This window comes from Thermobia domestica, chromosome 15 (genome assembly GCF_964235325.1).
Source record: "Thermobia domestica chromosome 15, izTheDome1.hap1.1, whole genome shotgun sequence".
In the NCBI taxonomy this organism is placed as follows: Eukaryota; Metazoa; Arthropoda; class Insecta; order Zygentoma; family Lepismatidae; genus Thermobia; species Thermobia domestica.
Window position 1 is genome coordinate 94,375,910 of NC_137468.1, and position 24,122 is coordinate 94,400,031.

Below are 24,122 nucleotides of genomic sequence, written 5' to 3' on the forward strand. Positions count from 1 at the left end.
AGTGATTCAAAATACAACACCCTGTATCACACAAAACCACGTAGATCCCTTACTTTAGGTAAACAGTTTTGGTGTCGATGGAAAGGTAAGACTGGGATTTATTAATTTTATTTCGGCGTGTTCTCCAGTAAGCTCTGAAGATTTCATAGTTATTAGCCGTGAAAGTGACTAAATAAGATTAACACAACAACGTTTTGAGCCTAACAGTAACGTATTTAAATAATTCTTCATACAATTCTACCAATTGTACATTTTGGTTTTTGTATGGTTTATTAGCTTTGATTTGGAACAAGAACCAAGTCTCTAGCTTGATTCGTTGCAAGAAAAGTTTATCAAAATGCTTTATGAAATTATCCAAGATGGCGGCCCAAGATGGCGGCTTTCCCGTAGTCAGATTTTGGTAGACTCTTGATATGTTATTCAGGACACTCAATAGGACCAGAAATAATAAAAATACCTGTTATTACAATTACTTCTAGGTTCAACCTCAATTTTACTCGTCTATTATGATAACACCACCTGGGGCCAGAAAAGACCTTCATTCAGTAATGGATTGACAATGGTTGACCATGCACACATTTTTAGTTACCCTAATAGGAATAGTTTCCTATCTGGAAGTCTGATAACACCTATCTCTCCCTGCAACGTATACTGCGCCTAATACACAATATTTCTAGAATAAAACATGTATTTGTTTCTTCATATAAATAAATACAACTGATTAACCAGTCCGTTTAGAAATTAATTTGGCAAAAGATTCCAATGAAAATTTTCAACCCACAACAAGCACTCCAGCAATAATTTATACCGCCTTATTTCTTAAGAAAACTATATTTATAAATATGACATTTCCTTCCCACAAATGTACACCACCAAACACAAGATGATTATTTTGTTTTAATGCTCAGGCACCACGCGCGTTTCCTTTAACAGATCGTATCTCTTCGAGATCAAATAATATATACATATGGTCTTTCGTATGCCACATATATTCTATGAATGTTTATGCATTGGTGATGATACGTTGTTGTGAGAGGGAACGCCTATTTAATAAACTTCTGATGAAAAATTCATTATCTTTCCCCGTGTCAGTTACTTGCTACCAAAATGACTTAATTTGAACGACGTGGCCGTTTCCTTACACTACTATAGAAAACTCATCGCCTACATGAGTATAACTTTATATATATGAAGGCGTTAAGACTGGTACTCATTATCATTGAAATTAGGTTCAAGTTTTGCTCTTAAATGTGAATTTCTTGAAAGCATGAATTATGTAATGACTTGATCATCATCATTTAAATCAAAATATAAGGGACAAATTGATCATTAAAAGTTATACAGGGTGGACCACTTATCTTCATACGCCCTTTTAAACTAATAGATACGAAACACTTACATTTCGATTGAAAGAGGGACATTGCTTGACATACTCTGCAATACAACCAGATTAACGGTATTGCAAACCCAACACAAAGTTGTATATTCCCAAATAGTACTAATGTAAGGTTATTACATATTTCAAATGTACATGTTGAATGAAAACTTAAAATATCACATTTGTTATCTAACATTGGAAATTAAGCACGTAATAATATCACAAACGTCGAAAAATAACCAAAGTTAGGAGGATTCTATAATAGTAATAATTATAAGCGCCGATATGAAGAACACACTGAGAAAAATCCGTAATCCGGACAGTGGAATATTGTACGAATATACGGAATCCTTATATTTACTACGGAAATCTATAGGAAACATACGTTATCCATATGCTACATACGTAATGCCTTTTTCCCACTTAGATGTTCCATCATGCCGCAGCAGGATGTCTGACATATAACAGTTTTCCGTATATTACATACGTCAGCTATATATTATATACCTCCATCTGCATGTACGATTCTTACCGTCTATACACAATTCTTCCTTCCGTACGCAAAGTACGTATAGATGGAACGCTTGTAAGGAAACATATACGGAAATATATTACATACGTTTTCAGTTATACATTTACTGCAGGATAGCCTATTACATTTAATCGTACGTTAAGTCCAAAAACTACGGAATGTACGCATACGTTTCTACATATGCCACATACATTTTTTTTCTCTCTGTGTACATCAGGGAAGATAATGGACGAGACGAGACAGAAGTCTTTTATTAAAAATAGATAGACTTTCCGAAACATCACTTTCACTACAATCTCAGCTTTTGTCTTATAGCCCTTTGGTGAACTTTTGCTACAATTTGTACCATATGCGTTTTTCATGGTACATTGCGTTATTTCTCTTCTATTTGAGCTTTTTCGTCCGGTTTATTTTTCAAGTCCAGAGGCATTGTAGAAGACATTACGTATGGTTTCAGACCTTCCTGCATCGAGACATAGGAGGTGATGACGTCATAAGTCTAAAATTTATATTTTCGTGTAATACTTTTTTTTTTGGGGGGGGTTATGTAAAGTATTTTTGGCGGGCTTATTTTTGCACGTAGAAGATTGGAATTTTGCACAAACATGCAGTCCACCGAGTAGTATTTACCAGATTTTTTTCAGATTTCTGCGTTAAAACAGGGGGGGGGATCCAGAGGGTCAAAAAGTTGAAAAAAGGGATATTTTTACCCAAAAATCCCGTTTTTCCTCATTTTCCCGCCTTAGATAAATGATGGAGATAAGTGAATAGTACCGCCTGAAAGGCAGTTCTATTCTGAAGAGAATGATGGGCGAAACATGACCCTAGGGTAATTAGGGATGTCTCAGAAAATATTTTACCTGAGATCATGGTGTTTTACGGTAATTTGGGGTATGGTGGGAATTCCTGATAAAATTTCTCCCGCCCTTGGTATTCAAGATAGAAACTTGAAATTTGGCACACACATTCAGTATACCAAGTACTATTTATGATATTTTTTTTAGATGGATACGTTCACACAGGGCCGCTCCAGAGGGGTCCAAAGTGCGAGAAAAAATTTCCCTCCGAAATTTTCCCTTTGACATCATTTTTCCCGCTCCTGGTATATGGTATGAGCATGCAAGTGGTATCATTTGAAAGCCAGCTCCATTCTGAAGAGAATGAGGTATGAACCATGATCCTAGGATAAATAGTGACGATGCAGTAGCTGCTTGACTGAAAGTCTAAAAAATAGCCCAAAAACCCTGGATCCCTTAAGGGATAGTGAACTATATACATAGCAAAAATGGATATTCATTTAACACAACGCCTCTATGTTACTCTATTCGTGTTAAATTTTGACACATGCCTGTTGTTACTTCAACTCCATCATATTTTGGAGTAAATTGTTAAAATGGCAGTGCTTCAATAAACTACCTGACGTGGCTGACTGATAATATGGAGTCATTTTAAAAACATACCATTAATGTTTTTAACTGTTTTAACTTACCAAATGGTACATTTACAAAAAAAAATTCTTTTTAAACGAACACTACTATTACGAAGGATGATAATACAGTGTGGCATAAACTATTTATAACTGGTTACGAGAAGGGAAAATTAGTAAATGAGGAAGAGAAAAATGCTGGACTTTAATCCTACGATTTGCCAACCATGCTTCCTGAATAAAAGAACAGTATCGAGAAATGACCAGCAAAATAATCAAATGCAGTATGAAATGTTCTATGCTTAGCCAAATTTTGAACAGTCTTTATAAAATACACCGAAAGCAAGCAATCGTATGAACATCGAAGACAGATGGCAGCACTTCTGTCCATTTACATTTTGTCAGAAAATTATAGCACTTTTTTTTTTAAGATTGTAGAAAATATAATACGTTACTCAAAGAAACTCTTCGGTATCGCAAGGTTAGTCAGTATCCTAGGTAATGACGTGCAATTCGAATGACCATTTTATTGTAGCACTAGAATTTTGATAACGTCTTCTTAATTAACTAATACCAGATAAACATTTCGAAATGTTAGGCGACGAAGAGAAAGGAAGAAAGAGTTTCTCTTCCAACTTGAGAATTGAAATTACCAGCACATAATGAAATTCATTTCATCTGTCGCCAAACCCAAAACCAGAATCGTAAGTTTTCGAATTACCTTACTTTTATAGATTCTTATTTGTATATTTCAATCAGCTTCGCTGTATTGAACCTCAAAATCTGAAAAGTAGCTTTCATCCTTTCACTAGCTTTATTCGTCAGCAGCAATATACTGTAGTTGCCAAGGATCTTTAAAATAGAGGATCTGCCCTTACAGCAAAATCTTGAAGCCATACGTCACAGTTTCGCTACCACTACTCTGCCCACTCCGTCCAATAAAATCGCAATGTTTTGAGCCAACAATCATGGCGCAAACGAAAGAAGCTAATCAGACGATGGTGGAAACGAGAGTAGCCAATGAGACGTACCGATGCTCGGTTGTTTTTTGGCTTCATCGATTTAATAGGATGACGATACATATGGGCAGATCCTTAGTTGCTAAATTTTAGTAAAATACGGTATGCTTCTTTTTAATAATGGCTATCTTCGTAATCATTAATTTATATGTATATACAGGAATTGCAGCTTTATTTGAAGGCACGAATTTCTGCCCAGTCACCTATCATCAATAACAATAAAACAAAAATACTCATAATTTAAACATAAGTAAATGATTTAAAACAACACATTAAAGAAATGAATAAATCACAAACGAGCCTGTTACGTGCTACTTGTACTCGACAAAATGGTGGCGCGTAACAAGTTTATCAGAAACATTTTTTACTGCAGAAAGTTCTGTAAAACAAAGCGGTCAGTATATTAGAATTTCTTAATACACCTGAGATTTATAAGACAAGGTAGTTATTGTATTAGAGCTATTGAGTATTATTCTATTGAGTAATTCGGTCACAAGTTACTTCATACAATGGATGTTCAAATTACGTGGCAATCAGACGCACACCCAGAAATTTTTCGTTGGGAGGGGTCCAATATTACAAGCCACGCCGTCTATGTAGTATTGAACGGGTATTATTCTGCACCTGAAAAGACGATAAGTAATTATAAAATACCTTCACTAATATTTTCAGAAAAAAATGTTAGAATGTTTTTTTTAAGAGTACAGATGAAGTGTAAGATCAAATTTTCATGGTATATCAATCATTTCCTTGTTAAACAAGTATAGTTTTAATGAGAAAATGTACAAATGCATGTTGAGTTAGTAAATTTATCTGGGGAGGTCCGGACCCGATGGTGCGTCCCTGGTGGCAATAAACAATACTCCAAAAGTATTAAATTTATTTATAGTGCTTACCGGTACTAAGTGTTACATCACTAGAGAGCTCAAATGTTAATATAGTTATTTTCCCATTATTTTGAAAATTATGAAAAACGATATGTACACTCATGACCAAAATTATTGTCGCATGTTTATAAATATGTTGTTATAGGAATATAATTTGATAACGTCTTTGCCCGGTATTTTTTATAATGTTAGTATGTGTATAATTGGTAAAGACATGGATGTGGCAAATTTCATCTCAAAAGAGCAGTAAATAAGAACAATAAAACGAAAATAAAATTTTCTTGTCCATTTTGTAACATTTTATTTTACTCATTCTAATTTTCGTATTTATAATTCTTTTCCTATGAAATTTACCACAAATATACATTTCCCGATTATACACATAGTATCAGTATTAAAAGTACCTTGCAAAATCATTATCAGATTATATTCTTATAAGAAGTCAGTTATAGATATGCGACAATCATTTTGGACATGAGTGTACATGCCTTTCAGCTTCCTGTTCAGATGGACGCATCATTTTGTGTAGTCTCGTTCAATCAAAAATTAATTTCTTCTACCCGTTAAACATGGCGTTAAGTATACCGTACTTTTTCGAAAACAATTTAACAATTCAAATTTTGCTTTTATATAGACTATATAAAGCATTTAAATTAGCTACCTCTTCTTTCTTTTTAGTACGCCAGAACTTGTAGCGACTGACTTTCTATCCCTAATTATCTGCCAATTAGGACATTAATCATTTTGCGATTCCTCTAATTATTCAATGCTACCTGTAACGTGTACTACGTTGACAGTAACTTTGATAGCTCGTCTTCAAGTATTGAAATATACGGTTATATACCCTTCCGTTCATAATATGTTAATTTTGGATGCTCATCTTTTGAAACGGTGGCTCTACGTATAATAGTTGTGTAATTACTGAAAAAGAAAAGTTGATCATTAAAATTGAAATAAACAAAAAATAATTTAATAACTGCATACTAGAGTGAGCCTAAAAAACTTTTTTTTTTTTTTTTTTTTTTTTTTGGAATTTCGATTGGCCAGGTTTCAGAAAAGTTGCCTGGTGTTAGCACACAAAGTTTGGATTTTTTTTTTTTCGTCAACCCCTTCTTTTGCCTCATGGGACTTAAATATTTTTATAGCTGCGGCTATGCAACCCGCACAACACTACGAAGAAAATTGTGCTTCGAACACCAAATAATGTATTTGTATATGAAGAACCAAATAATGTATTTGTCCGTATTTATTAATTTGTAAGGCAATACAAGTGGTGACAAAAATGGATTATTTTTGTTGTAAATAACCCTATGAACTCTAACCATAATAACCCAGTTACTAAGAACTACTTCATAAAGCTAATTTCCAAAACAACTATCGAAATTTGTATTCTATGTAACTAATTGAAGTGAAAACGTATGGAATTTATTTGGGAAAATAAGAGAAAAAAGGATTGCGTTGAACGGAGATCAAACTCAGACCCTCTGATCGCGCAATTCAATGCACTAACCGTATGGACACAGAGCACGGGACTGACAATAAGTATTTTTGTAATGTTTTGGTGCACCGCCTTTTTTTGTGTGTGTGTGTGTGTGTTTCGATTCAAGCGCCATCTGCGAAGACACTGTTTTCAATTTTGGGTCAAATCACAGTCACTTTTTCTGGAGAATCCAAATATGCAATAAGAAATAAGGGTTCCTATTTAAAATTTTAAAGTAACCCCCGTAACTCCGAAGGGGGTGGGGACAGGGGGCTGCGTTTGAGATCATTGGACAGCTTTCTCAAAACTATTTAACACGTGTTATTTTTGTTTTGCTGATCTTTATACTTCGTGAGATATTGGACCGTTCCGGAACTTTTCCGCACCTTGTATATGTGTAGGCTTTGATTCCTAATAATACATACATACAGGTTGTATCCTACATACAACTGTAGGTCTTATGTAATTTAAATGATGAAAAGGATATTAAACCCCAAAAAAATCTTAAAAAATAAAATATTCCTTCTCTTTGTGCAGGTAGGATAAAATTTATACGAAATCACGTCAAGACAGAAGTTTAAAAATTCCGCATTTATCTTACTACTCTGGTTTTACAAAAATAAATGTTGACAATTATTTTCCTCCTTTGTTACTGTTGTCAATACGATTATTTGGGGGGTAGACAAGAGGGGTTCTGATGTACAATATTGTTTAACATACACAAATATACAGGGCGTTTCAAAGCAACATCGACAACGTTTGGGAGGTGATTCCTGACACCAAGATAAGAAGTATAGACCAACCTCAGTGCGCAAATGTTTCGTTTCGGAATTAAGGCTGCCGAAAACATGAAAAAATGAACTTTAAAACTATGGCATCTACCGTAGTCGGGTCAAGACTTCACTTAGGAACTAATATGTGCTCTATCCAAAGATACATGTTTCAGAATCCTAAGGTACTCATGCAAGAACTTTTATAGAGGGAATTTGGCTACGGGCATATAATTTGAAATACTCACTGACCACCTCTATAAAAATTGTTGCAGAAGTACCGTAGGATTCTGAAAGATGGAATTTCGATAGGTCACATATTAGTTCCTAAATAAAGTCTTAACCCGACTACGGTATCTCCTATAGTATTGGAGCTATAGACCTTTAAACTTCATTTTTTCATGTTATCGGGAGCCTACAGCTCCGAAACGAAGCATTTGTGCACCCAGGTTGGTCTATACATTTTGTCTTATCTTGGTGTCAGGAATCACCTCCCAAACGTTGTTGTTGTTTTGAAACACCCCATATATATATATATATATATATATATATATATATATATATATATATATATATATATATATATATATATATATATACCATTTTTATTTTTAAAAGCATTTGAAGTAGATTTTGTCAAAGCTATAAAATTGTTTAAAGTGAATTAACGCCATTTTCCTCTTTATCCTAAAACATGCCTTATCAGCGAAGAATACAAAGTAGAAAAATATAGCTTTACCATGTCTTATCTGCAAAATATTATGTCCAAAACTCATACCAATGTATTTCATTGTATTTAATATATTTTCGACTGTTATATTCTCCAAATGTTGGTATTGCTTTTTGTTTTACTTACATTAGGAAAATCGCAAAAATATAAGCCTTAACCCTCATAAATAGTTTGATGGTGGTTCTAAGCAACAGAACAGGACAAGCAGTTAATTTTATGTCGTATTACATACAATTTGCCGTACTTAAAAAAAAATACTTACAGTACTTCTTAGAGTCTTTATATTACTTCATAGAGTATATTATTTGTTGCACATAGATAGAATAAAAAAAAACTGCACCGAATGTTTTAATATCATTGACTCACTAACATTCCTTCTTCAGTTTCAAGAAAGCGAAAGAAAAAAAGTCCAATGAGTAAACCAAAAACTAGTTTAGAACTATGTGATGCATACACAACATTCCTTGGAAGATCAGAATGTTAATGATTTCTGTGAAGTATAAATTATGACAAAACCACATTAACAGATAAATAACGTTAATTATAAATGTTAATAGTTCAATAAAAAGTAGAAATTCTTGATTTGAAAAAAAAAATCGTATCCTATGAGCAAAAGATTGTGAATTTCCATGACTAATATATATAAAACGATGTGTCATTTGCTGAAAAATCTAAACTTGCATAGCACTACTTTTTTCTAATAAAGTTTGCTCATTCTAAGTTTTTCTTTTATTTGCTTATTTATTTATTGGTTGTTTCTTTTCTTTAATTTTGTTTCTTTTTGTTTTCTATTTTGTTATTCGTACAATGTCAAATACGACCCTTACCTGTATACAAGATTCATACAAGACTAACAATTTAGAATATTGTAGAAGTACTTATTCCACCTCGAAAGTATCACTCATATTTCGCTAGCAAAATGGTAATTTATATTGTATTTGCCTACGTTTGCTGTATACAATGTCAGCTTTTACTGTAGTAAGTTCATTATATTAGTTTTTAGTATTTATCACTTCTTGTGCAGTCGAAAGTACACTAATCTCCAAGAGTTTCTTTTACGAACAATTTCAGAATAAATTGGTCTATTTCAGTACGGTTTTCCCTTGCTGCACGTAGGAAAGAAGTTCATCCCATTAGTATGTCAAGAAAATTTATTCAAATTGCTAAATTTATTCGGAACGTATTCATAATAGAAAACCTCTTGTGAGCGGCGGTAAAACAACTCTGGTTTTAAGTGTAAATTTTATTTTCAATGTAGCATTTTACATAGATAAATACAAAATTCATAAGTTGCAACTATAATCGTGTGATGAGTGACATATTTATGGGCTACCGGTGGTATTGTTATATATATATATATATATATATATATATATATATATATATATATATATATATATATATATATATATATATATATATATATATAGTTAGCATTATAAACTAACCTAGACGACAACGCACCAAGTCAAGTTCTCCCTCACTCACAGTTGGAGAATTTAAGCACGAACAATGTCTATTTATACGAAGCAATTCAGTCCATTTTCGAGCATCCATAATTTCATTTCCCATCAAGATAGTACAACGAAACTTGGCTGCGTCACTAACCTGCATCAGGTTATGACCTATAAAAATTTTCACTGTTTAGATAAATGGAAACTTTTTACCAGAATAATATACTTACTTATTAAAACGAAAATAATGTGTAACAGTATCAACAATTTAATTTTGTCTTCCTCAAATATTCAATCAGAATTGGTCAGAAGGCATTTATTTAATAAATTTTAAAGTCGTAAGGGATTAACTTTAATGTTTAATCACAAGATGTTTACGAGATATAGGGTTGTGAAAACTTTTAGTAAAGAGTGCAATAATTCTCTTATCAAAACCCATAAGTTATCGTAAATATGAAAATATATCCTGTAAGTGTAGGAATTTGAAATCTGGTACAACATAGGGTGTGATACAACTAAAGGAAAAATCCGAAAATTGGAAAATTTCCCCCCTCCAAGGAGGAAACTTACAGGGCAAGGGCAAAATTTTTCATATAGTTACATCACTAGATTCAAAACCTTCCTGTAATGATCAAAACCTGAAATTTGGCACAAACGTAGGATGTGTGTTACAAGTAAAGAAATAAATCCGTAAACTGGAAATATCCCTCTCCAACAAAGAAAAATTACGTCACTTAATTCAAAACCTATAGGGAAACTTGAAATTTGGCACAAATGTAGGATTTGTGATACAAGAAAAAATCTGAAAACTGTAAATGTTTCTCTTCAAAAAGGAAAATTAGGGGCAAGGCCAAATTACATATAGTTATGTTACTTGATTGAAAACCTATGGGGAAATTTGAACATGGAAATTTGTAATATGGAACCAATTTTAGAATTTGTGATACAAGTAAAAGATAATATTCAAAAACTAAAGTTTCTTCCCACCAAGGAGGAAAATCAGGGGACAGAGGCAAAATTACATATAGTTACGTACGCCACTTGATTTAAAACCCTGTCGGTTACTTCTGTAAACATGAAAATTAACATTTCGCACAAATGCAGGATTACTGACACAAGTAAAAGGAAAAAAAATCGAAAACTGAAAATTTCTCTCCCCGAAGGGGGGGGGGAGCTTAGTGGGGTAGTAGCAACATTTTGTCTATCACTCTTGTTTGTACGATCCTTGTTCAACTTAAGTAATTTAAACGAAACAAGAATTATACAAGAAGAAATATTTTGTCTAATAAAATTGATAGGTCGACGTTATTGTAATACATTCCTTTTTATGTATCGAGATTTCACTTCAGAAACCAAAATTTATTTTTCATTCCTAGGTTGAGAAGCATACAACTCATAAATTGACCCATCATAAAAATGGTCAGGTTATATAATAAACTTAACCATGGCATTGACCTTTTTTCACATGGATGAGTTAAATTTATTAAAGTCTGTACGAAATAATTCATAACGATTATGCATGATAAATTTTGTCTGATAATTTATTGTCATATACCCTTTATTTGTCATGGCTGCATTGTACATTCTTTTCATGATTTTCGTGTTTTATTTTCTTCTTCCTTTTGATTTCTATTTTTATCTTAGTTTTTCATCTATGTAATAATGTTTGTATTGGTATTATTTACGTAAGTTAAGCCTATGTCTGTGTTATGAGCATATGCCTATGTACTTTCAAATAAATAAATAATATTACAAATTATTAGTCATTTATGAGAACAATTGAAACCTATAGGGTACTTCTCTTAGACATGAAAATTTGAAATTCGACACAAAGGTAAGATTTGTTTCAAAAATAAAGAAAAAAAAACAAAAGCGGGAAATTTTCCTTTCTAAAAGCGGGAAAATTAAGGGACAATAGTATTATTACGTCACTTTGACAACGACTGAAAGCCTATAAAGTAATTCCTGTAGACATAGAAACTAATTTGCGATACAACTAAAGGAAAAATTCTTAAAAACCGAAATTTTCCTCAGTATGAGGACGACAATAGAAAATTACATATTATTATGTTACTTATAACAATGACTGTAAACCTATATGTGTAGATTTTGTGGTACAAATAAAACGAAAATTGCAAAACACTCAAAACTTTCCCCCTTCAAAGGGGAAAAAATGGCTGCAATGAAATTGCGCACACTTTTCCAGTTTTATCAGTTTTATCTGATAAGGCATTGACAAGCTGTCATTATGTACAGGATTGCGCACAGAAAAATTAAGCAATGTTGTCAGATGGAAAATATTTTCTCTTCTGTTATGTAAATCTGTAAGAAAAGAGCAGCGGAATACCCGAACAAAGGGCCGAATAAAATTACTAGGACTGGCTAATTTAGAAAATGCAGAGGAATTAACACATAAGGATAGAAAAAATATATACTGTATTCGAAAATAAAACACACACACACACACCAGTTCGTCCGAGAAATAATACAGAGTCTATTGGGCAAATGATTGAAGAGAAGATTAGTTCAGTCATGATAGAGAAAAGTTTCTATTTATAAATGAAGAAGCTAAGATTATCGTCCTAACTTGTGCGAGTAACATTAGATACGAACAATGATAGCATTTACTGTACATAGTCGTAGTGTATGTAATAAAACATAATACTGTTTCTAACTAATTATATATTCTAACTAGATTCAGGAAGGTGATTTAACATATATTGACAGATTCTATATTGTTAATAAGTAAATCGTGTAATTTTGCAAGGATTATAAAAATGAAATGAAATCTTTAAGATTTACGTCCCATTGGATTGCAGTGTAATTAATATGAGGAAGTAGTTTACTCACATCGTTGTATTAGTTAAGTTTATTGTATCGCACATATTGTAACAAGTATCCTATTATATGTCCGGGGAAAAACAGACGTTAACGACATACCTTAATAAATTTACCAAAGCAAAGCTTACGTCAATGGAGAAAATTATTCACTTTGATATTCAATTGTCAATTTTTCCATAAAATTTGACTAGTAGTGGGAAGTATGTACGTATACTATATTGCTTTTATTATTTTTAACATTGAGAATGTCATCATAATTGTTTGCTTCGTTTTATTTAGGTTTCCACCTAGAATATGGGCTTCAGAACTCTCAGTTGCTCCTCGAACAACAAATAGGGCGGAAGCATTTCATAAACATTACAATAAATAATTCTATTCACTGGGTCCAGACATTTATCAGGTGATCTCATCTTTGTTGAAGATACAATCAGAAACAAAATTGAAATTAAGATCAATTGCGAAAGGAGATACCAGTACACAAAGAAATGAAAATTTAAAGAAACATAACTTTATATTGAAGCAGTATGAAATGCTTAAAGGTGATACATGTTCAGATTATGAGACAAAAAAATTTTAACATTTAGATTGTAAATTAGAAGGTATCATGACTTCTTGTATCTACTGATCAAACTATATTTAGTTAATCCTCAATATAATATTCATTTTATTTCTAATTTCTGTTTCTATGCTAGTCTGAAGGAAAACCTTCTTTGCGCACAGATTTTAAATCTACCACTGTGGCAACGTTGGACAAAAATCTGTGTTCAGCAAGGCCAACAGAGATTTGTTCGCAATTCGGGATCTATAGTATGAGCAATCCAGTTGTTCCCAAAAAAATAGGAGGCAAGGGTCAAATCACATATTAACACATAATCTGTGAAAACGATTAGAAAGCTGTATAACGTTCTTTCTAAAAACAAGGAAATTTCAAATTTAACCCAAGTGTAGGACATAACCTAGAAGTAGAGAAATAACTGCAATAACTAAAATTTGTCCCTCCAAGGTAATAAAATTAGGAAGCAACGTAAAAAAAATAAGGAATTCATCACTATTTTATGCACAATCACACCAATGGTCTATCCGCCGCTTTAGATGAAAAAAAAAAATCATTCCAAAAGCCAGAACTTAAAATATTTTCTAAAAGCATTGTTGTCCAACCAAAAACAAACGTGAAAAATAGAACCGAGTTCTCATATATTTATTACTTTGTTCGTACGGAAAAGTAGAACAGAAATTTGAAACGATACCAAGTTCTATTGAAATTGGAAAATAGAATTTGCAATTTTCGTGTTGACAGCAACTTGCGAAGCAAAAGTTTCACAAGGCGTTACTGTACAGAAGTTGTCCTCAGCAATAAAGATGCAAATTTTAGTTTCTAATATTTGGATTTTAATAAAACTTAGGATCGTTTCAGAATACTTACACCCAGGGCCGCCCACAGGGGGGATGTATGGCGCAAGCTGCGCCATTGAGAAAAATTTTGGGGGGGATTTTACTCTACTTTCGAACTAGCAATTTTACTGTTGGAATAGCATTAAAACACGATTTTAAGAAGCTAATTTTCAAAAATTTTCCGGATGAACCCCCGTACCCCCTGCTTCGATACTCGATGAATGAAGTACCGCGCAAGTAGCCGTTTGAAAGGAAAGGTTGGAGAGGTTCCCGTTTTAAGAGAGAAGGGCCGCCCACAGGAGGGATGAATGGCACAAGTTGTGCCATCGAGAAAGAAATTGGGGGAATAAAAAAATTGGGGAAGAATTTTACTCTAATGTCGAATAAGTAATTTTGCTGTCGTCAGAATAACATTGGAACACGATGCGTTTTTTTTTTTTTTTTTTTTTTTAATCTCGAGAATGAATCCCCCTACCCCCTGCTTAGAAACTCTATGAATGAAGTACCGCGCAAGTTGCTATATGAAAGGATGGGCTGGTCGGTTTATCGCTTTGTGTAGGTAATTTACCCATTTTCTGCTGGGAGCATTTATTTATTTCTTATTTATACCATGCACGACACTTAATAAGTAATGCTGTTCAATTGCTACATGGTGTATAATAAATGAATTAATGATAATATTTTGTATAATTTTCTGTTTGTGCGATTACATTTTCCACTTAATTAAAAAGAAGTGAAATCACAAAAATGAGCGCCAAGTTCTGGTGAACAACAGTTACAAACACTCAAGGAATCACTTTCAAATTTAGATTTGAAACTTCCCTATGTTGTCTGTTGAAAATTATAAAGTAGTTTGACATAATTGTGAGCCAGTGGTAACCATACAGACAACAGCCAAGTTTCAAATCTAAATTTGAAGTGAGACAGTGAGTGTTTGTAACTGTTGTCCACCAGAACTTGGCGCCTATTTTTGTGATTTCAATTCTTTTTAAGACCACTTGTACTTGGCTCTTTTACAGGAATGTTTTTGTTGGATATCACTTCTTTTTGTAGGCTAATTTCGAGGATAACATTTTCTTTTGGTATCAAACTCAATAACTTGTAACTTGCGTCTTACTTTTCATGTACAAGGGAATTATAGGCCTATCAATATTTTGTAAAGAAAAAAATAATACTACTAATTGCAAAAAAAAAAAAAAAAAAAAAGAATACCTGTGCCATACACAGTGTGTAGAAGTTTTTATACCCTTCAATATCCTTATAGAACATATTTAGTATTTTACACTACCAAGACTACTAATAAAAGTAATGCCATTTTTATAATCACTACTGCCCCTACTACTACTACAAGCATTCTATAATACTACTACAGGAAAAAAAACAACAAAAATAACAATTACTAGTACTATAAAAACTACTGCTACACTGGGCAATTGTTTTTAGAGGACTTGAGTTTTGAGGAGGGAAGAGATTATTAGTTTTGGGGGGAGTGCGCCATCAGCTTACACCCAAGCTTTTAATTCAATTACAAATAATATAAAAAAGGGTTTGAACTACGGTGAACTTCAAACTGGGAGTTTGGATATCTGAAACGATCTCAAGTTGTATTGAAATGCAAAAATTAGGAAATAAAATTTGCAACAAATTCGCATGATCGGAGGTTGAACCGGGAATCTGTTGTGCCGGAAGGGAACACTATCACTGAACTACCGTTCGCCCCTTTTTGGGGTTCGGTTTTTGATAGGGGCTTATATGATTTGAATTTCACGTTAAGAGGCTTCATCCCGGCGAAATTAAAATACAGCAAATTTTACAGAAATTATGTGATATCTTCAAATTGATAAAAGATAATTGAAATGTGGAACAAGAGTGCCCTAGACAATACTACTTTGCGTGAGATATCGTTATCACAAATCACCTAGTGGCTTTCCGTTTTCAGCCGTTTAGAAACGCGAAAATAAATGCCGATTTTCAAAATGGCTCGAAATCGAAACCAGATAAGTAAGTCGTGATAACGGTATCTCATGTAAAATGATATTGTCTAGGGCGCTCTTGTTCCACATTTTGATTATCTTTTATCTGTTTGATGATATCACATAATTATTATAAAATTAGCGGTATTTTAATTTCGCCGGGATGAGGCCTCTTAAGCTACATGTTCATGTCTCATATGGTCCGTTGCTACACGAAACGCTATACTTCAAATAACCTAAACTTGCACTCTTATATAGAAAATTACAGTACACATGTTTAGAAATCTGGTCTTTAAAATACTTTTCACTATTTTTTTTTTATAAAAGTTAAATTTTGGTTTGAAATGTGCTAAAAATTTATTTATTGCGTAATACGTTTCCAGGATGTGAGCTATCATCAAAATAAATTGTCCCAGGTTTTTTTCTTATTTGATGAAAAGGAAGCTATTTATCTAATGTGAAGGTAAAGTATTTAAAAAATAAGTATATATATTATATATATTATACTTTTCAGTTTAATTTTTATAAAAAAGAAGGGAATACCAGATGTCTAATTAACAGATTAATAGTTAAGCTTAACCAACGTAATTACGATAATAGATAAATCAAGGTAAAGACAGTGGTAGATGCATTTAAGTGCATTGTAATCAGAATCCCCGTTTCTCCTTCCTCCTCAAAAGAAAGTAAAAGAAGGGACAAGAAAAATCAACATAATAAAATTCTGTTCAGTTGATTGGAAAACAGAACTCCTAATGTCTGGAAAAACATCACAGACCACCTGTATGCACCTGGCACTCGTTTATTGGTTATGTCGGCTTGTATAACAATAACAGTAGGAGTGGTAGCCGTCCCCTTCATACCCTCAACCAGACATCTTGATTTGGGAGTGGTAACAATTACCGGGCAATTACTATCCAGGACCACACACACATACTAAACGCTCACATCCTTTTAGATTGTGACACTACCAACAAGTACATCTACTTTATTTTTCTTCTTTCATTTGTTTTTTTATATACATTTTCTATACCTCTTTCCGTTTAACTTTCTTATCCAACTTTATCTCCCATCCCCACTTTCTTTCAAAATCTTGACAGTGATTAGAATATATTGTTTTGGTTACCGTTGGATTCCTGATTTCATCTAACTTTTAAGTTGCCCTCATCTCTTTTAGCTTTGACACAATGTGAGACCTCACCCGCTTTTCTCCAATTACTCAGAATTATAATTGCATGGGTTTTTTCTTCATAATTCTTAATACAGAATTTATTATTAATTCTGTATTCTGGTGATTTTGCTACTGATACCTTGCAGAATAATTTCACATATCCTATGTACACTCATGTCCAAAATGATTGTCGCATATCTATAACTGTCTTCTTGTAAGAATATAATTTGATAATGATTCTGCAGGGTACTTTTAATACTGATAATCTGGAAATGTATATTTATGGTGAATTTCATAGGAAAATAATTATAAACACGAAAATTAGAATGACTAAAACAAAATGTTGCTAAATGGACAGGAAAATTTTATTTTCATTTTATTGTTCTTATTTACTGCTCTTTTGACATGAAATTTTCTGCATACATGTCTTTGCCGATTGTACACATACTAACATTATAAGACATACTTGGCAAATTCGTTATCAAATTATATTCCTACAACAACATAATTATAGAGGATGCGACAATAATTTTGGACATGAGTATACGTACATACATAGTAAATCTTAAAAAAAAAAAAGTTCGGCAAGTTTTCTGATGTCTCGTGGTAAAATAACTCAAATCATCATTTCTTGTCTGTTAAAGCTGCCTCAAGGGTACCATCCATCCTCTTCCAGAGTTCACCAGTGGCGAAGGGAAATAAGAGCGCCTGGTCTCTTCGAATAATTCCGGCTCTTGCTGTTGCCTTTCTACCAAAGTAGTGCTTCATAAGTGGAAACTCCTTCACTGAAAGGCATATTTTATTTAATATAGTTCTTGAGTTTCGTTAAGATGAATATTATATTATTTTTTAAGCAATATCAGAACACACACACACCTAATTAAGTATTATTCAATTCTTACAAGGATTGGTGACACAGACATGAAATCTTATTTTAAAAAAAAATAATTTATTGAAACACACATTTAACAATCCACACCACGTATCATAAATTGAGATATAACAGAGCTTGACTTTCTTGGGTTCCCAGGTTGAAGATCCATTGATTATTCCCAGTGGCGTATTTACGATTTTGTTTCGGGAGGGGCTTTGCTAACTTTCGGGGGGGGGCTTTGCCTGGAAATGTGAAAATTCTGCAAGATATTTCATTTACTTTACTATACTAAGATTTCGGGGGGGGGCTTAAGCCCGGAAGCCACCCCCCTAAATATGCCACTGATTATTCCTCTAAGCAAGCTTATATTTATGCATGGGCTAACGTGGGGGATGTCCCGGCAATTGGACGAGCTGTTTGTGCATAGGCTACTTGAGTTTTGGGAAAGCTTGTAAGGCTTCTAAAAGCAGATTTAAAAAAAAAATCGGAAACAAATTGCTGATCATGATATCAACTCCCATAACGAGGCAAAACAATCCGAAGGAAGAACTTTGAGTGAGTATTTAACCTTACCTGGTGATGCTTGATCTCTTGTTTACTGATTTGGAAAAATGTAAAAAGTCTCTCCAATATATGAAATATAGTTCTTCCATTACTAAATAATACATCAAAATAGGCGCCTAGGAAATTTAGCATCATTCTTTTACATTCGCTTTATAGTACTATCTAGAAAAGGGTTTAGTTCAGGAATGTATTCATCTAGTCAGGCTTTTAGAAAAATATCAGATTCTTCTCCTACGGATATTCAATAAATTAGTTTTAGAAAAATTTGGAAATATATATATATATATATATATATATATATATATCCGTATATAGATATAAGTTTATGTTTGTTTCTGTGCAATCCTGTATCCTACAGTTCAGCACAGCGTTTGCATTTGTTATTACTCCAACACAGTATCGTTCTTTAAAAAAAAAAAAAAAAAAAAAATCTCAGGAATCCCTACAGAACTTTTATCTTCTATGTATCAAACGTGATGATTCGGAAAACAGTTTATGATTATGTGATTGTATTTATTGTGTAGCTACCGTACATTTTATTTTTATCCAGTTCCACTTACAAACTGATTATACATTTTAAAAAATTTCATGGGGGCGCGGTGGCTCAATGGTAGAGCGTTCACCTCTGGTGCTTGGGGTCCTTGGTTTGATCCCAGCTAGCGCCGTGTGGACTTTGTGGTGGACAAACATCGTGATCGTAGGTTTTCTTGGGGTTCTCCCGTTTCCTTCCACTTTCTTCATTCCACCATTTTATTCATTTCTCATCATCGCCGTCTCCTTTAGCCTAATCGGCAGTCCGGCATAAGCGTGGGACATAAAAATCAAAGATTTCATTTCATTCTTTTAAAAGATTTCATAGGTAAATTTACAAAAAACTGTGACAATGTATTTGCCACGCCTCTATGTAAGTCAATTTACACCTATAAAGTGAAATTACTAATATGAAATGGTGTAAAATTACATTTTTATCAATAAAAATATCATACTTTCTTATAAATTTACTGTAAATTTGTAAAAAAAAAAAAAAAAAAAAAACCAGCAAATTTTGTAATTCAATCTAAGGAAACGTATCAACTTACAAAATGAAATGTAAATTATTTTACATTGATGTTTAGCAATTTAATTACAAAAAAAAAAATCAGAGTAGAACTTCACTGTCTCAAGTTTTTTAGAGTGTATTAATGGATATTGAGAGGCGGAAAAACTGCTAAATACGGCCCTGACTCTAATAAAGACACATGCCTTGCAACGAATGCCTTTCCCCAATTGCTGAAAAAGTCCATCATTTATTGATTTTAGAAATTTTTTCTTACAAACATACATTGATTTCACTTTATGCTTAACATGTTTGTTTCATGTTTTCCCTAATTATTAATGTTCTAAATAGCAATTAATAGGGTTGACAACGTGAAGAAATTGGGCGAGACTTAATTTTCATGACAAGGCGAGATGAAACAAAGTTCTCCGAATACAAAGAAATGTATATATCCACTTTCAGATGAAGCATTACTTTCTTGAACCTGAACTTGAGACAGCCTTGGCTCTTATCTCGTGAGCACCCTTCCCCCCGAATATTTGATAACTTTGAAACTCCAGCTTTGGGCCGCGGTGGCTCAGTGGTACAGTGTTCACCTCTAATGTATGGAATCCTTGGTTCCATCCCAGCTCGCGCCAAGCCGGCTTAACAGTGAGACGAAAACTTAAAAGATTTCATTTCATTCCATTTCAAACCCAGCTTTGATGGGCCCTAACTTGGGAAGAAAAACTCTGCTCAGGAAACTATTTCACATACTCTTAAGAAGTGACTCAAGATCTATCTTCATACCAAAGTTGCTCCTGATCGGATAAATTCTGTTTACCTCTGAGATCAAGCACGTAAGCAGGGATTTATTGCAGGAGGAGTCCAAAGTTTCTTTTGAGAGGGAGTCCAAATTCAAGATGAGGATAAATTATATTAAAATTTGTAAAACCACGCCTAAAATTAGACTAAATTTACGGCAAAGTCGATACTTTTTAGGAAGATCCAGACCCCCCAGCACCTACCCGTTACGTACTTTGCTGGCTGTGATATATATCATATCTGTATATGATACGTAAACAAACATGTATGTAACGATGTTTGCTTGCTAATTCCTCGTAGACCATGGCACCTATTCTGATCATTTTTGGCACTTGAATGGACCTTAGCCTAACTTAGATATTTAGCACATTTTCGGCAAGGAGAGGAGTGAGGGGGTGATATGTAAAAATAATAAAAAACAACCGATATTGGTTTTGATTTGAGTTTAGCATCCCACTGAATACTGAGGTTATATGAGACATGACCTATAGCATTAACGTGGGATCCGAACCACATGAGCTCTCGCAAGGAACAGAACCGGGTCTCCAGCGCCAAAGTATGGCGTATATATATAGTATGGCGTTAAATTCGTTGTACAAAAGCAGAGGAGTGATTCCTGAGAGTAAAACAAACAAAAAAAAGTTTCAATAAACATAGGGCGAAAACCCCATCGTTTACGTGTTATAGGCTGCCGAAATCATGAAAAAATGAATTTTAAGAGTTCATAACTCCAAAACTATGGAACCTACCTTGGTCGGGAAAAGACTTCACTTAGAAACTAGTATGTGCCCTATTCAAAAATGCGTGTTTCAGACTCCTGAGGTGCTTGCACAGTAACTTTTATAGAGGGAGTTTGACTACTCCAACTACCTCCATAAAAATTGTTGCGTGAGTACATTAGGATTCTAAAACATATTTTTGGATAGAGCACATACTAGTTCCTAAGTGAAGTCTTGAGGCGACTACAGTAGGTCCCATAGTTTTGGAGCTATGGATCTTCAGTATTCATTTTTTTGTTTTCGGTAGTGGGGTTTCCGCCCTACGTTTATAGGATCTTTTTTGTTTGTTTGTTTGTTTGTTTGTTTGTTTTATTCTCACTCCTCTGCTTTTGTACAACGAATTTAGCGCATACTGTATATATATAAAGAAGGAATAGAAAAGAACAAAGAAACCAATATTAAAATATCAAAGAAATCTCAAGGAGTAAAATCTGTGATAAAATGTCAAGAACTGTACTAAACATTTTAAGGGCAAAATAACTTCAGTCTGAGCAATAATAATAATAATAATAATAATAATAATAATAATAATAATAATAATAATAATAATAATAATAATAATAATAATAATAATAATAATAATAATAATAATAATAATAACAATAACAAGAAGAAGAAGGATGAGGAGGAGAAAAGACAGTTGTGCAAAAGCAGTTCTTTGTTTCAGGTTATTCGAGCATTCAAACGGGAATCTCTTTCATCTTACAACTAGTTCTTAACATCTTGTAAGGTCTTTCCTTAATGATCTCAATACGTGTATTTAAATGCAACTTCTGAAAGTAGAATTTGTAAATCTATCAATTTGCATGTAAAATACTTTTGCCGATTTACTTGTAAAATACTATCTTATTATTATTATTGCTTAGGGCCAAGTCATCTTTGCTCTTAAAAGTTTTGCTACAATCATTGAAATTGTATTACCACAGATGAGCCTACTCCTTGAGATACCTCCGATATTTCAATATTGCTTTCTTTGTTCTATTCTATTCCTTTTTACAGTTAGACATTCACGAAGATTTGCAATACTAATATTTTATTATTAATTTATATTCCCACTCACAATTAATATTGCAAACGAGACAAGCAATAAGGTTTTCTCGTCTCGTCAAGTACATTTTGTAGAAGGCTCGTTTTGTCTCGAGTCTCAAAGACATATTTCTCGTCTCGTCTCAATTTTGGAGCCTAGGGTCCCAGGTTCGATCCCCACTCAAGCTAAGTGAACTTTATGGTAGACAAACACATACGCGTGGGTTTTCTTGGGGTTCTTCCGTTTCCTCTGACTTTCTTCATTCCACCCTTTCCTTCCTTTCTCCGGAAATGAAATGAACTGAAAGATTTAATTTCATTTACGATTTTTTAAAAAGATTTTATTGTCTTCTCTTGTTTTGTACATTTATGCACAAATTTTAAGCCCTGACTTTTGCCTAATGTCTCTAGAAATTAACAATTTTCTCCACATCACGAAAGATCCACGAAGGGACTGACATAACATTTAAACCAGGAGGCAAAATTTTAAAGTTAGACCCCACTTGCCAATCCAAAAACAATGGTCGCCAGTATCTGTCAACGTACAAATTATGAGAGGGTCCTCGCCACGGCCTTTGGTTTGACAAAGAAAGAGATTACATCAGGGCATACAATTTCAAAACTTGACAATTAGATTGAGGTTAATAAATTTTGAATTTTCAAAAATGTCTTATGTCTTTCGATTGAGAGTGGGAAAGGAGGGGCGAATTACAGCGTTGTGAAGACTTCATTTTCCATGTCCGTTGTGAAGACTTCACATTTCGTGTTTTCTCTCATTCAGTGACAATTATTTTTGTGCGAAACAGACATTGCGCAGCCCTGTAAATTTAGACAGAAGCCATTCCTATTGAACACTGGTCGCCAGCTCTTAATTTCTAGTCGGCAATGGCGACAGAAAATTGGGCACCCTGATTTAAACCATCTTTATTATTGGAGTATAGGCCTATAGTGTGATCACTTGCTTATCTTTAGATGTCGATAAATGCTCTTCATTATGTTCGTAAAATCACTTGATAAATTTATAGTTTTTTATAGTTATCATATCAATTAAAAAACAGTGTTGGCTAAGCAAATTTGTGAAATTTCTCGTTTCGTCTCGGCTCGAAAGCGAGAAGAGAATGGTCACATTTCTCGCCTCGTAACTGGCACTAGTCACAATGAGTTGGGTTGATTTTCAGTTTAACGTCCCGTTTAGCAGCGAGGCTATACGAGACGTGGACCTTCTAATTAACGTGGAATCCAAACCACATGAACTCCATCCGGGAATCGAATCCGGGTCTCCGCGCCAAAGGTGCGTACGCTAACCGCTTAGCCACGATGGAGCTCTACTAGTCACCATGATTTTAATACATTATTATTATTATTATTATTATTATTATTATTATTATTATTATTATTATTATTATTATTATTATTATTATTATTATCCAAATTTTGTTTCTTCTTCTTTTGGATGGTAATCCTAACTACCAGGCAACAACTATCTCATAGTTAAGATATCATAGATATTTATAACTCATTTAATCGATATCGTTTTAGAAGAAATTAAACACAAAAGTTAATAGCACTGCGAAAAATACATGTAGGCAAAAAGGAGTAGATTTACCGGTAGGCTCCATTAATCTAATAGGCGTGACAGAAAGTGAGTGTAGGCAATCACTCCTTCACTGCCAAATACTTAAACCAAAGAGAAGGAAGGTCATTAGACAAGTTAGCTTCATGACGAAGGCGACAGTTCCTGAATGCACGTAGCCAGGTGAAAAATCCATCAAATGCTTCTTTCCTTTGTTTCAGATCTGACCACTATAGAAGACGCCGCGGAAGCATGGCAGATTGTCCTTAAATTAATTCTCCTACCACACACAGGAAAAAAAAAGTCTCATGTCGGTTTCCCTTGAAAATGCTTTTCCCAGGATTTAACTCACTTGTGCCTACGATAAGTCGTTAACTTGGTTTAGAAACTTCATTGCTTTTTCTTTTTTTTCTACG

General features: G+C 33.5%; 1 long non-coding RNA gene across 2 annotated transcripts in view; it reads right to left on the reverse strand.

Annotated features, from left to right (window-relative positions):
- LOC145671881 (uncharacterized) overlaps window positions 1–24,122 on the reverse strand; it is a 516,485-nt gene that overhangs the window by 491,681 nt on the left and 682 nt on the right. The window lies entirely within an intron of this gene.